This window comes from Lagopus muta, chromosome 3, assembly GCF_023343835.1.
Source record: "Lagopus muta isolate bLagMut1 chromosome 3, bLagMut1 primary, whole genome shotgun sequence".
NCBI classification, from domain to species: domain Eukaryota; kingdom Metazoa; phylum Chordata; class Aves; order Galliformes; family Phasianidae; genus Lagopus; species Lagopus muta.
Window position 1 is genome coordinate 65354728 of NC_064435.1, and position 12267 is coordinate 65366994.

Sequence of the window (12267 nt, forward strand, 5' to 3'; positions counted from 1 at the left end):
AGAAAAGGGGGAGGGTAGGGAGATGAGTCTAAGAACAGAACAGTGGCAACTATCTGAGAAGGAAAGTTAATTTACTCAATATAGTATCGGAATGCAAGATAACACACTATAATACAATATATAATTGGAATTGAGGCTAATAAATCAAATAAAATGAGAGAGAATGCATCTGAAATCAAAGGCCTTACTCTGAATTGAAGGTGAAATCACTGGGAAGTACAGCCACACACTGCCAGGCTGCAAGGGGGAGAGTCCCATGACATGCCAGCTTTATCTTCCCCTCTGAATGAAAAGTCCTCTGGGGTATGTAGTTCTCTTCTGAGAGTCAGATATTTGGAAAATTGGCAGTCCAAGGGAGTGGGCCATTAACTCTTTAACTCCCAGTGTTGTACATGGTGTTATGATGTGAAGTACTGATTACAAAAATCATAAAACCATGACAGACTTTTTCATACTGTCCGAAATTCAAAACATTTTAAATTTAACTGTTTAAATTGAATGCTTTCTAGGGGAACGGTTTAAGTAACACAAGCTGAAGTGCAATGGATGGTTAGAAAACTGCAGCTTTCTCAAACTTACAAAGTTGGCAGTAATATCTACTTGCTTCCTAAAATTTAGAGAAAATATAGCATTTTTTTCTTTTCTTCCTTTAACTAAATCTGTTCAATGATAATTATTGATTCTGAACTAGACTGAACTGTTCCCTGTATAAAATTAATATATACACTTTTCAGCTTACCAGCTCTGTGATCATGAATCAATAACATTTTCTAACCACTCATACAAAACTTAATTTAAAAAAAAAAAAAAAAAAGTATAATTTCTGTGCCACACTGACTACAGCAACCCCTTTAAATAGCATCTAAAGCAGCCTTGTAAAGAGAACTAACTAGTGAAATATGACAGTTTTTTTCTTTTTTTCCCTGGAAAATTGTTCTGTGGAATGTTGAAGCTTTTCTTCCAAGGAGGGCTAGTTCTGTGTTGTTCTGTTGTAGGCTGCAACAGATTGACCATTAGTTTTCTGTGTAGCAGATACTGAGTGCAGACACTGCTAAGGATTGCATTTCTTTTACCCAAAAAATATTTGAACAAACCTAATGTCACTTTTCTATCTTCATAAGAATGAATGAGTTTTCTCTATTAAGCGATAGAGCAAGTCAACAAACCAGCCTGTAAACCATCAACATATTTAAAAGAGGATTTTATTTATTTTTTCTTTTTTTGGTAGAATGCAATAATAGAGCAATTCTCCACAACACATGTATTTAAATGTGGTCTCTGTTTTGATCAATGTGTTCTGGGTGGAATTATGGCTAAGGAAGAGTACAGAACTTGAGAACAGATATTTAACATACAAATATACTGAAGTCCAGTGTTTCTTATAGACCAGAAGAAAACTTTTTGATCTGAGCCACAGAGGAAGAGCACTGAAAAAGATAACTGGTCTGTAAGATGTTGATCAAATCTAGTCTGGCTACTTGGATATGTTGGTACATTGAAGATTCAAAAGAAAAGCACTCATTCTTCATTTCCCTGTGTTGATTTCAGATACAGAAGATATGCAAAGTAGGTTGACATTTCCTTTCCTTGTCTTTCTATGCTAATTCTCCAATTCCTGCCAAAGATTAACTATGCCTTGAGATACTTTGGAGGAAAAGCATTTTAGTTTTCAAAATATGTGATTGCTTAGAATTTTAAGTATTTATGAAACGAATGCCTCTGGAAAGAAAAAGGTGTCCAACATTTTGAACACAGGAAGCTGGATATTGGGGAGTTTCACCGATACACTTCACATACTTTTTGAGAACAAAATGTTTGTTTCTAGCAACGTGCAGTTATGAAGCTCAATACTCATAACCTTTTCTTATCATCTGTAAGGAAGTTTATTTGCTTTGTTGACAGATTTTATAGACCTTTGCCATTTGCTTTTGTCAATATGATCTATGCTGCCTAAGGGGAATTTACTACATATGTACATCCAAGGATGGATGGCCAAATATGTTGGTTTTAAGACCCAGAGGTATTTTTCTCCTCATCTACTAGATGTTTCCAAACCCAGGCAGTTGTGAGTCTGAGATAGACACAACTGGCTTCACAGAGAATAAAACAAACAGAAGAACCCCTTTACAAGCATGCATGTAAAACGTGAACAAAACTGATAGCCTGGCTTGATTCTTGCCTCTAACTAATTATGTTTGAAGTATGCCAGTAGAATATGCAAATACTTTCACTCAATTCACAAGAATTACTAATGGGATTACCTGGGTACTCCTAGTATAGGAAGATTTGCATCTCAGAAGATCCCCTACTCTTACCTCCAATTACCAACTGAGTTTTGGTTGTTTCTTCCATAACTATTGCCCCTTAAGTATCTGTGAAATCCAGCTATTCCTTGCTGTGAGCTGCTCAGTTATCAATGTACAACTAGCAATTTTTTTTATGTCACCTCAAGTGATGGTGTATGCTGCTAGCTAATATTTAAGACAAAGATTAGTCATATCAGTTGCAAATGCTCCCTTCTGTTTTTACTCATGTTTAGCAAGATGCAGAAATTTTTTTTACTTAAATCCAGGTGGTCGTATTAGTTTACTAGTATTATGAGAGGACCATCTCATATCTGATCTGCACTTTTGTCATGTATCACTAAAATACTGCTTGTGTTTCTCCAGTTTTTGGTCTATAAAGTTATTCTGTGTCCACATATGGGATTCATAGTGTCAAGCTGCCTGTCAATCTTAAGTGAAACATTTAACTGACTGTGAAGGAATGTCATGATTATAAAAGCAATGAAGGCCAAATTGCAAATGATTGAACAGAGCAGTGTAACCAAGTGTAGCAACTATTTTATTGATGAACTGCTAGTCTTAATGCTTCAGAGATCTTCCTGTTCCCTCCTCCCCTTTTGTCCGTCAGTATAGCTATAATAACAGCAATGAAATGGATTTTCTTAATTACATTTCTTACTATAGTGTCCAGAATTAACAGTTTAGTTTATGGGATTTGGAATTCAGAGAGAGAACTATTAATATATTGAGAAATCCAGATGGTTTCTCAACCAAGTACTGCGTAGGCCTTAACACTGATCAGTTTCCTATATCAGAAAGTTGTAGTGGCAGGAACATAATGGAAGAAAATGAATATTAAAACAAATCAAGGAATTCTTTATACTTTTTTGGTTGTGAAGAAAAAGCTCAGGATGGGGGAATGAGAGAGAACAATAGGAGTAAATAGTCAAAAATCAAGATTTTGTTTAGAAATAGTACATAATTATGTATTTATTCAAAAAATATGTAAAATCTACATAACATTTGGTAAGAAAGCAAATTTTTTTCAACAGATGTGAGGATGCTCTTTGTCTAAATTGTATGGCATTGTATATTACTTGGCATTCTGCATCTTCCTGTAATTATTACAGAGAATTGTACTTCCTTGATGTTTAGAAAGTTTCCAGTTTATTTGTAAAACCTACCATACTGTGATACTTTTAGCAACTTCATCTTCACATACATTTTATGTACCAGATGACAGGAACTCTTTCTGTACATGTAGATGGCTATCTAGATAGAGATACCTTTGGCTAAGGTTATCAGTGTAGCAAATACATGGCTAACACCTGTGATCTTAGGTTAGACTTGACTCAGTTTCTAGCAGAAAGAACCAGATTATTTTATAGGACAATTTCCCACTTATACTTCCTTACATAAAATCTATTTTCTTCCCATTCCTTACGAGGCAACAAAACCTAAATGTTTGCACTTTCCCTATGTTTCTTACATCTGAGTTTTCAATCCTTTAATTACTTCAGTTTGAATATGACAGCTCAACTTAGGCTTTCCTTCAACATTATGATCTTTTTTGAAATGTTATTATCTTAGGAGTGATAAATATGTGATATAATAATGATAATTAATCATTAAATATTAAATAAACATACACATTAATGCTTGGATCTAATTTCTTGCAGTGTTAGCTGCCTGCCTCTTCTAAGCAGTAAAATAGAATCTGATACGAGCAATGCCAAAAATAATTACATATTTTATAAGTACAGATTAGTTAGTATCTTAGTTATGCAGATTACCTAGCAGCTTTTAAACAGTGTTTTAAAACTATAGTTTTGCTACATGGGAGTAGCTGAAAAAGAAAACATGTTTTCAATAAATATGTCAGTTTTGATTATGTGGACAATGTTAATTTTTGATAGGCTTGAGAAAAGTTCTGCTATGAGAGAGGTCAATAATTTATCTAAATGATTCTAAGAATACTTAGAGGCAAGGATGCAATATGCAACCTCTGCTCTCCATCAAGGCAACTTACTACAGAAAAGTGCTGGATCCCTATAGGACATGAGTGAAATACTGCAGTATGATCTTGTTTCATTCAGTAAGAACATTTCAATCTTTCTCATCCCTGAGAGAAAACTCTATTTCACGCTGGTCAAGAATGTATAATACATGGACATATTCATTATTCAAGAAAATGCTCATTGCATTAGGGGAAGTCTGAGTTACATCACTGTGTGATCCAAAACTTATCCATGCTTGATAAACTTTTCACACGTTTTTTTAGAGATTTATCCATTACAGGTGTTTCTGGAATGAAGGTATGTATATTTGTGGAGACATAGACTAATAAATAAACTGAGTTTTCCATTTGTGCTTGGGTAGAGAAAGTATAATCTTGGAAATTCTTGTAAGCTGAACTGTGAGAAGTATCTTTGGATCAGAGATCTCTTTTGTTGGGTTTCTTTCATGTGATACCTGTCATCGTTCTCTTTTCCTGTGGGAGAAAGAGAATAATCTTTTCCTCTCCCAGCATTGTGATGCCAAAACCTCTTCTTATCCATCTGCCTAGCAAGAGTAGCCTTTGATATGCTCTGTACTCATGCAAACCTGATGCAGCACTGGTTACTGGTATCTTCTCCTTCCATTTCTGCTTTCTTTCTGCAGTGTTGCTTTGGATCAAAAGAAGATTCATATGGTATATTGAACAGCTCATGTAAGAAAGGAATAATAATAAACAATTTTTGAATTAGTAGGATGAAGCATATTCTTGTAAAGCATATTCAGAGATGATTCATGGCTTGAAAAGCCAGCAGGTTGGAAAATAGCACTGCAGAAAAAGACTCTGGGGCTCTGTTGGACAAGAAGCTGGGCATGCAACCTCACATTGAAAAGGCTGACAGCATTCTGATTTGCATTAGTAAGAGTGCTGACAGCAGATGTGGGGTGGTGATCCTTTCCTTCAACCCAGCATGAGTGGGGCTGCACAAGGAATGCTGTGATTTTGTAACTGCTCTTCAGAACCATCAGAATTATGTTTCAGTTTTTTATATTAAGTTATTGGCCAATTAACATACATTGAGAGGCAATTATATTTTCTACTTCATGAAGAAAATTTTACTGAGCAGAAGTCACATGGAACATGCAGACTGATTCACAGGAGAATTGCATATTGTTTTATTTTTCCAGTGCTTAAAAAACAAACAAACAAACAAACAGAAACAACAAAAAACAGCTTCCAATACTTTCCTCCTTAGACTTTAGCCAGAACACTTTCATCTATTAAAGTAAACTAATTGTAGAAATTAAGGTGCTTGGTATCTCTGAATTTATCATCTTATTTACATGTCAAAATGTAGCCGGGGTACCTACACCCAAAATAACTGCTGAGAAAGCAGTACCTTGAATGATTCTATGGGCCTAATGCTATCTTACATAAAAACAAAAAAGCACGGTTCTGATAAGGATACCTCATATTCATTTAAAAAAAGAAATCATTTTTGTTTTACTATGAACGTTTGGGGTTAAATAACACATCTGAGTCTGTGCTGGTTTTGGCCAAAACAGCATTAATAGCACTCCAATGTTTGGTTGTCTCTGAGTGATGGGAAGAACGCCTGAGGCTGGGAAAGAGCCACTGCCATAATGGTGAGAGGCATGTGGCACAACCAGGATAGGTGACCTTAGTTAGGCTAAGGGTTATTCCATGTTACACCACATAGAAGGTTGCTGTTTGTCTGGAGTTGAGTAATTGCATTTCAGATATGCATTATGTATGTGCATATATGTTGTTTTTGTTGTCCTTTCTGTTTCCATTTTCTATTCTCTCCTAGTAAATAGTTTTTATTTCAACCCACAAGTTGTCTTTTGTTTCTAATTCTCTCCCTCATCCCACGTGGAGGAAGTGAGCAAATGTGGCCTTGTGGTGTTCAGCTGCTGCAGCCAGGTTAAGCCACAAACAGAGTCAGAATTTGGAAAAATTGATTATTAGTAGCTTTATTTATCTAGTTAGTATTTTAATAGGGCCTGGAGGCTTTGATGTTGTGATTTTAGTGTTCATTATGAGCAATAAGAAGCACACTGAGTAGCGTAGAGCCCAAAAGATGTTAGTTTAGTGACCTTTCAAGGAATGAAAAATCTCACTTAGTGAAAATTTTGCAGTACTCTTATAGGAGCATTTGTTTGTAGTCAGAAGACTGGATTCTGGGTAAATTTTTCATTCTTTCTGTAGCCAGCTCAAAACTTAAATATCACTTAAATCATTGGGGCCAGTGACCTTTTGACTTCCATATTCCTTATAAAAGTACAAATCCTTATAAATAGTACAAATAAGATAGAAGCATTAGCTCCTTGAAGGCAACATGTCACTGTAAGTTGCTGAGTTTCCCCTAGTGTTATTATCTGGCTACACATGGCATTCAGAACTGGAAGACTGTAATATATACATAAGGAGCTGACAACCAAATAAAAGTAAGTGTTATGCTTCAAAGAGAACATCAGTAGTTCACAGCCACTAGATCTGTCTTCTAGGAAAGGATGTAAATTTTACTTTTTGATACTGAATCTCTTGGTTTTTTATATTCTTGCAGTCCTTTTCAACTCTGCAGTCAGTGGTTCTATGTAGTAGCAAGAAGTTAGTATTTGTTGTCAATGAAAAAAGCCAGGTGCTAGCTTTCAAGGCTGCAGCTGTTTCTAATGCTGAATTGAGAGCAATTGGTTTTTAAAGGGGAAATATAAATCGTAGAAATACTGTATTGTGTCAAAAGAATGAGAAGAAAGTGGAGTATATTCTAAGAAGTATGATGCATTGGGCAAGCATCTACCATATTTCCTAAGATTTAACTTTCAGAAATTAAAATGGACATGCTACAGTTAAAGCCTTTTCCAATTATATTTTAGTATTAGATCACTCTATTCTAGATATGAAAGTTATAAACAGCATTATTTTGACTTAATTACCAATTAATTGGGCAATAAAAGTAGCTGAAGAAAAGAGTATCTCTAAGGAGTCTTATTTTAAAAAAATACACTGTGAGAAGAACATGAAGAATGGGATACCTCATTGCTGCTACAGCAGATAATACTGGTGTTTTAATTAGTTGTATTAATGACCAAAATGATGAGTGGTACTTATTCAAGGATCTAATATAACTTGCAGTTATAATGAATAGGACAGTTCTTGAAAGTGATTTTTAGCTGAAGGCTTTAATGTACATATCTTTATATCATGCAAGTTAATCAACAGGACAATCAGTGAGTAAAGTTTATTATTATGGCCTTTCCCCAGCTGTATTAACTGAATTACTACGTATTTTTATAATTTGACTATTATCCTGCTACAACCTCTGCCTAAGATTGGGCTAATTTCCCAACCTGCTGGCTAGCTAGACATGTTAACAAACTTCATATTTCCACAAGATGCCCTTATCTTCAAAGACAAGTTCAGTCATCTCATTGTGATTAAGAGTTCCTTTACTTAGATAAAAGTATTCATTTGCTATATCTAAGGATACGCATATGAAGACTTGTAGAAATGTTCTTACTGACAACCTTCTGGTAAATAGCACTGTCAAGGATTATTTTGATTCTATGCACGGTAATAGCTTTTCCAGTAAGATCTGAGCTGTTTCTATCCTTGATTTTTCTTCCATTCCTTTTAAATGTAACAGTATTTGGACTGTAAGTTTTCCCCAACCTCTAAACTGTAGTACTTTTCTAGGTTCTTTGTCAATGTATTATATATAATATGTTAGGGAATAATGTCTGTATTGATTCTGTAATTAACTGAGCTAGAAAGCAGAGGTGTTTTTGTTGTTTTTTTTTCTTTTTTTTACTAGATTTGTCATTCCCTTTGAGTAGTGAAAATGATTACTCTTGTGTGTATGGTTTGATTTTTGTTTTGGTGAGTGTATGGGCTCTCATTGTATTTATTAGCTCCAATTCCTATTATATTGTATTACAGTGTGTTATCTTGCATTCTGGTATCTTATTTAATAAATTAGTTTGTTTCTTCTCTGATCGTTGCAGCTGTCATTTTTAGACCCATCTCTCTATCCTTTTCCCTTATTTCTTTCCAGGGCATGGATCTGCGGGTCCCTCTGACCCGCTAGTCACGGAACCAGGCCAGTCACGGTGACACTTCTACACCAGCAATTTGGTGGTGTAAGATTCTTTTCGGTTACCAAAGGTAAGAATAACATTTTGCTTTTGTCTTACTGCTATGGAAGGCTGTGTTCGGCTTTTCAACTGAAGTGCTAGTCTCTTTGTTCTTTTAGAGCAGAGGATAAGTGCAAGCTCTGTTTCTAAATGAAGCAGATTTGTTTGCCATTGAATTGCAAATATTTTTAATAAGGACATCGAGTGCCATTTATCTCTGTCCTTGTCATTTTTTTTGTGTGTGCATGCATTGCATTTTCCCTCTTTGCATACCTGTAACTAACATCAATAAACTGGCTTCTAGAAAGAGGTAAGACTGAAACAATAAGTATGTGAAACAAGCATTTAATAGTTAGTACTAACAGTTTTTAAACTGTTGAATCATACAATTCAATTCTCCTAAAATAATGAGCTTTCTTAAGAATGTAATTCTAAAATGAAAGGAACAAGGCTTTAAAAATTGAAGTAGCCCTTTGAAACATCTAGACAAGCTGTTTCTACAGTACACGCTGAACAGCTTGATACTACAACTTTATTGCTGCTGTGTGAATGCCTGACTCTGGAATTCGAGCATTTTGCCTGTGACATCAAAACATTGTGGGATTTTACTGTTTTGTGTGTAAACAAAGTAAACAGCAAGGATTTTTTCACTTGTCCAGGGTACCATTTACAAACTGTCTTCCTCCTCATGCTGTATAACATCAAGAAGCATTGCTGTAGTCGGAGAGCACTGCATAGAGGACAATTTTGTAGCTTCCTATTGTTAAGGCTATTGTGCAGGGATATGTTAGGGATGTTCTATGCGCAGTGAATAGGAGAATGATTTGTGGGCAGTTTGCTGGGGTACTGCAAAAGTAACTATGCAATAGGTCCTAGATGTATTAAAATATAGTATTAAAAAATAACTGTTCTGTCTTTTTTTTTTTTTTTTTTTTTTTTTTTTTTTTTTTTTTTTTTTTTTTTTTTTTCTGTTTTACTGCTGTCTGCGCAGATTGTAGAGACAGAAATGTCTCCTGAAAATGTTTTTTTCTAGATACTGTTAGCGGTCCTGTTCACTGACACTAAAGTCCGTAAATGAAAACAAGTTGCTGGTGCATTTTTGTTTTTTTTAAACATGAAATAAAATAAAAAGGAAGTGGAAATAGAAGACAAAAGAAAAAGCTAGTTCATATGAATCCCTGCTCAATGATAATGCTAAGCACCATGTCCTGTTAAGAACTTGAACAGGAACAGAACTTTATCAGTGGTATTAACAATCCATAGAGGGCATTTTAATATTTGATGGTGAATATTAATTTTGTTTAAAACTGAGAACGTTTTCATTTTTCCTTCACAAAAGAGGCTGTAAATCTTCGATTATTTTGACCCAAAAAGGTTTTGCTACACAATGGGTTGTCCTTTTACAATGTCCCAATGAAAATTATTTCCTTCTTCAGGTGCTGCCTTTCCCATGAATGAAATTATAAGTAGTTTGTTCGGAATGAGTGAAAATTGTTTTCAACCATATCTGAGAAGTAAAATATATGTACTTATGGTGATAAATTTAATATTTGAAACAGAGAAAAATGTACCATTCTTTCATGCTCAAGTTGAATTCAACTAGGGTAACACAGTACAATGTAAGCTGTGGAAAGCATTATCAAGTTCTCTGTACAGCTTGATGACATTAAATGATCTTCATTTACCAAAGGGAAGAAGTAGCAGAATAGCCTTCTGTAATTTGTGGGAATTCAAACCTAATTCCCAGAGGAATATATTCACAGTTACATTATTAGGATTAATGCTATTTTAGAATTATTTATCAGATTGGTTTGTTAAAATAATATGTAGTACTAAGCACAGTAAATGCAAAATACCCACTGTAGTAATTGAATAGTAATATGTTTCAGCTTGTCTGAAGGTGAGGAACAAAAATTAATATGGAAGCATGTAAAGACTGAAGCAAGTAGGAAAGCTCAGAATATCATAAAATGTGTTGCTTCTCTTACTGCAAATACTGACCAGCAAAGAGATACAGAAAACTATATCATTTAAACTGTTTACAGAATCATCTCAGCAAATACGTGTTCAGTGGCTTGAAAATAAGGGCTGTTGTTTTTCCAGACTTGAGCATAGGCAATTCTATTAAGATTACCATCAGAGAAAAGATATATTTAATTCATCCTTCATCACTTTTATTTGCAGTACCTATATAGAGAACAAAAACTACAGAAGGAGATCTTAGGTCATTTAGTCCATCTGGAGAGTATTTCTGTTCAGCTCCTTGCACAGTCAGGGCGTAGAAATCCATTGGCATTCTGGGTGTTCCTGAAGTGGGCTGCTTCCTTATGGATATCTATTCTGAAAATGTCATTCTTAATAATGCCCACTTCCAAAGAGTTAGTATCTGAGGGATATTTCTGATATCCAACAACCCTGAGCATATAATCTGGTAGTATATAAATTTTAGTTTTACAGATTTTAGTCTTCTCGAGTTTACAATTCAGTTTGGAGCTACAGAGAGGGACCGCAGCTAACTAAAACCAAATTTTTCCTACTGTCCTAATTTCATAGCCCCATGCTTCACAACTAGTTGATGTAGGTATGGGATAACTCTACTCGTTTATCTGAAACTATGCTAAGGTTACAACAAATTTACACTTATCTTAAACTAAGTTATTCATAGTCCTTTGTTGTCAGTGGATTGGGAAGCATAGAGGAATACCTAGTTGGTCATTAAAGGTTGTTGTGCTGGAAGCAGACACGCATCGATTTGAATTTCTCTTCTGACAGTAACGTTATTATATGGACAGCATGAGGAAAGCCCCCGACTGCAGTTTTGCTCAGTGGTGGCTTATTTCAGTGACTGAAGCAAACCTGATTTTCCTGCCTTGCTCATTGATAGCTTGGTTGAGATTCAACTCTCAGCAACAGTTGGATCTGGTTTGAGAAAAAAGTATCCATCCTGAGACAGATATCTTATTTGGTCTGGTTTAAAACTGTTTAGTGCTTGAATATGCTTATATAAGAATTTTAATGAAAGTCCTCCGCAGGGATTACAAAGAAATAAGAATTTCTGGTTTGGGAATGAAATGTATCTTGCGGTTTTCTGTATAGATGTCAAAGATTTTTTTGGTAGTGACAGAATGGGGAGCTGCAGGGGTGGCCTTTGTGGGAGAACATAGTGATGAGAGTGGATGGATGGAAGCTTGGCTGATAGCCAAGGCTAAGCTGCTGTGCTAAGCTACCTAGAATTAAGCAGATGGTTGAACATCTCCACTACTACATAGCAGTGAGCTGAAGAACTGATCCCAATGACATTCAGCTTGCAAGTGATGCTTCACTATGTATAAAGGAAAAGGTATCAAGAGTTGTTTCAAGACTGAGAATGAAGAGTTCAGGATGTTCTGGGGCTATGCATGAAGGAGAAATTTGTCTCCCTTATTCCCCCTGGGAGCCTATTTACTTCTTCAGTGCCTCCTGGCATTCTGTCTTACCACACAGAAGGTCCTTTTGAGTTGCATGGGTATCAGAGCTGAATCTCAGCTGATGCTCCCTTGGGTGGAATTAGTTTCTGGTGAGGTAATCTTTAACTTTTTTTTCCCCTGCATTTCCAAGTGGGAAAATGTCTAGAAATTGTTGTTGATGCCCCTGAAGTTCTGAGACCCTGTTGTGAACAGTGTTAGGCAGAGTACAAAATGTTGTGATTAAATATCTCACAAATAAAAGCTGTTATGCATAATTTTCATAACATGGAAGAAATTCTATATAAAATTACATAATGGCTGTAATTTGCAAAGAGAAAGTGATAAGCAGTGGGACACAGAAGGGACAAATCAAAGTGAAAAAGGAT

The 12267-nt window shown here is 35.3% G+C and overlaps 1 long non-coding RNA gene across 1 annotated transcript in view; it reads left to right on the plus strand.

Annotated features, from left to right (window-relative positions):
• LOC125690962 (uncharacterized) overlaps positions 1–12267 on the plus strand; it is a 127220-nt gene that overhangs the window by 39828 nt on the left and 75125 nt on the right. The window contains exon 2 of the long non-coding RNA XR_007375854.1: positions 8357–8466. This is a non-coding gene — a long non-coding RNA (uncharacterized LOC125690962). The remainder of the gene's footprint in view (positions 1–8356; positions 8467–12267) is intronic.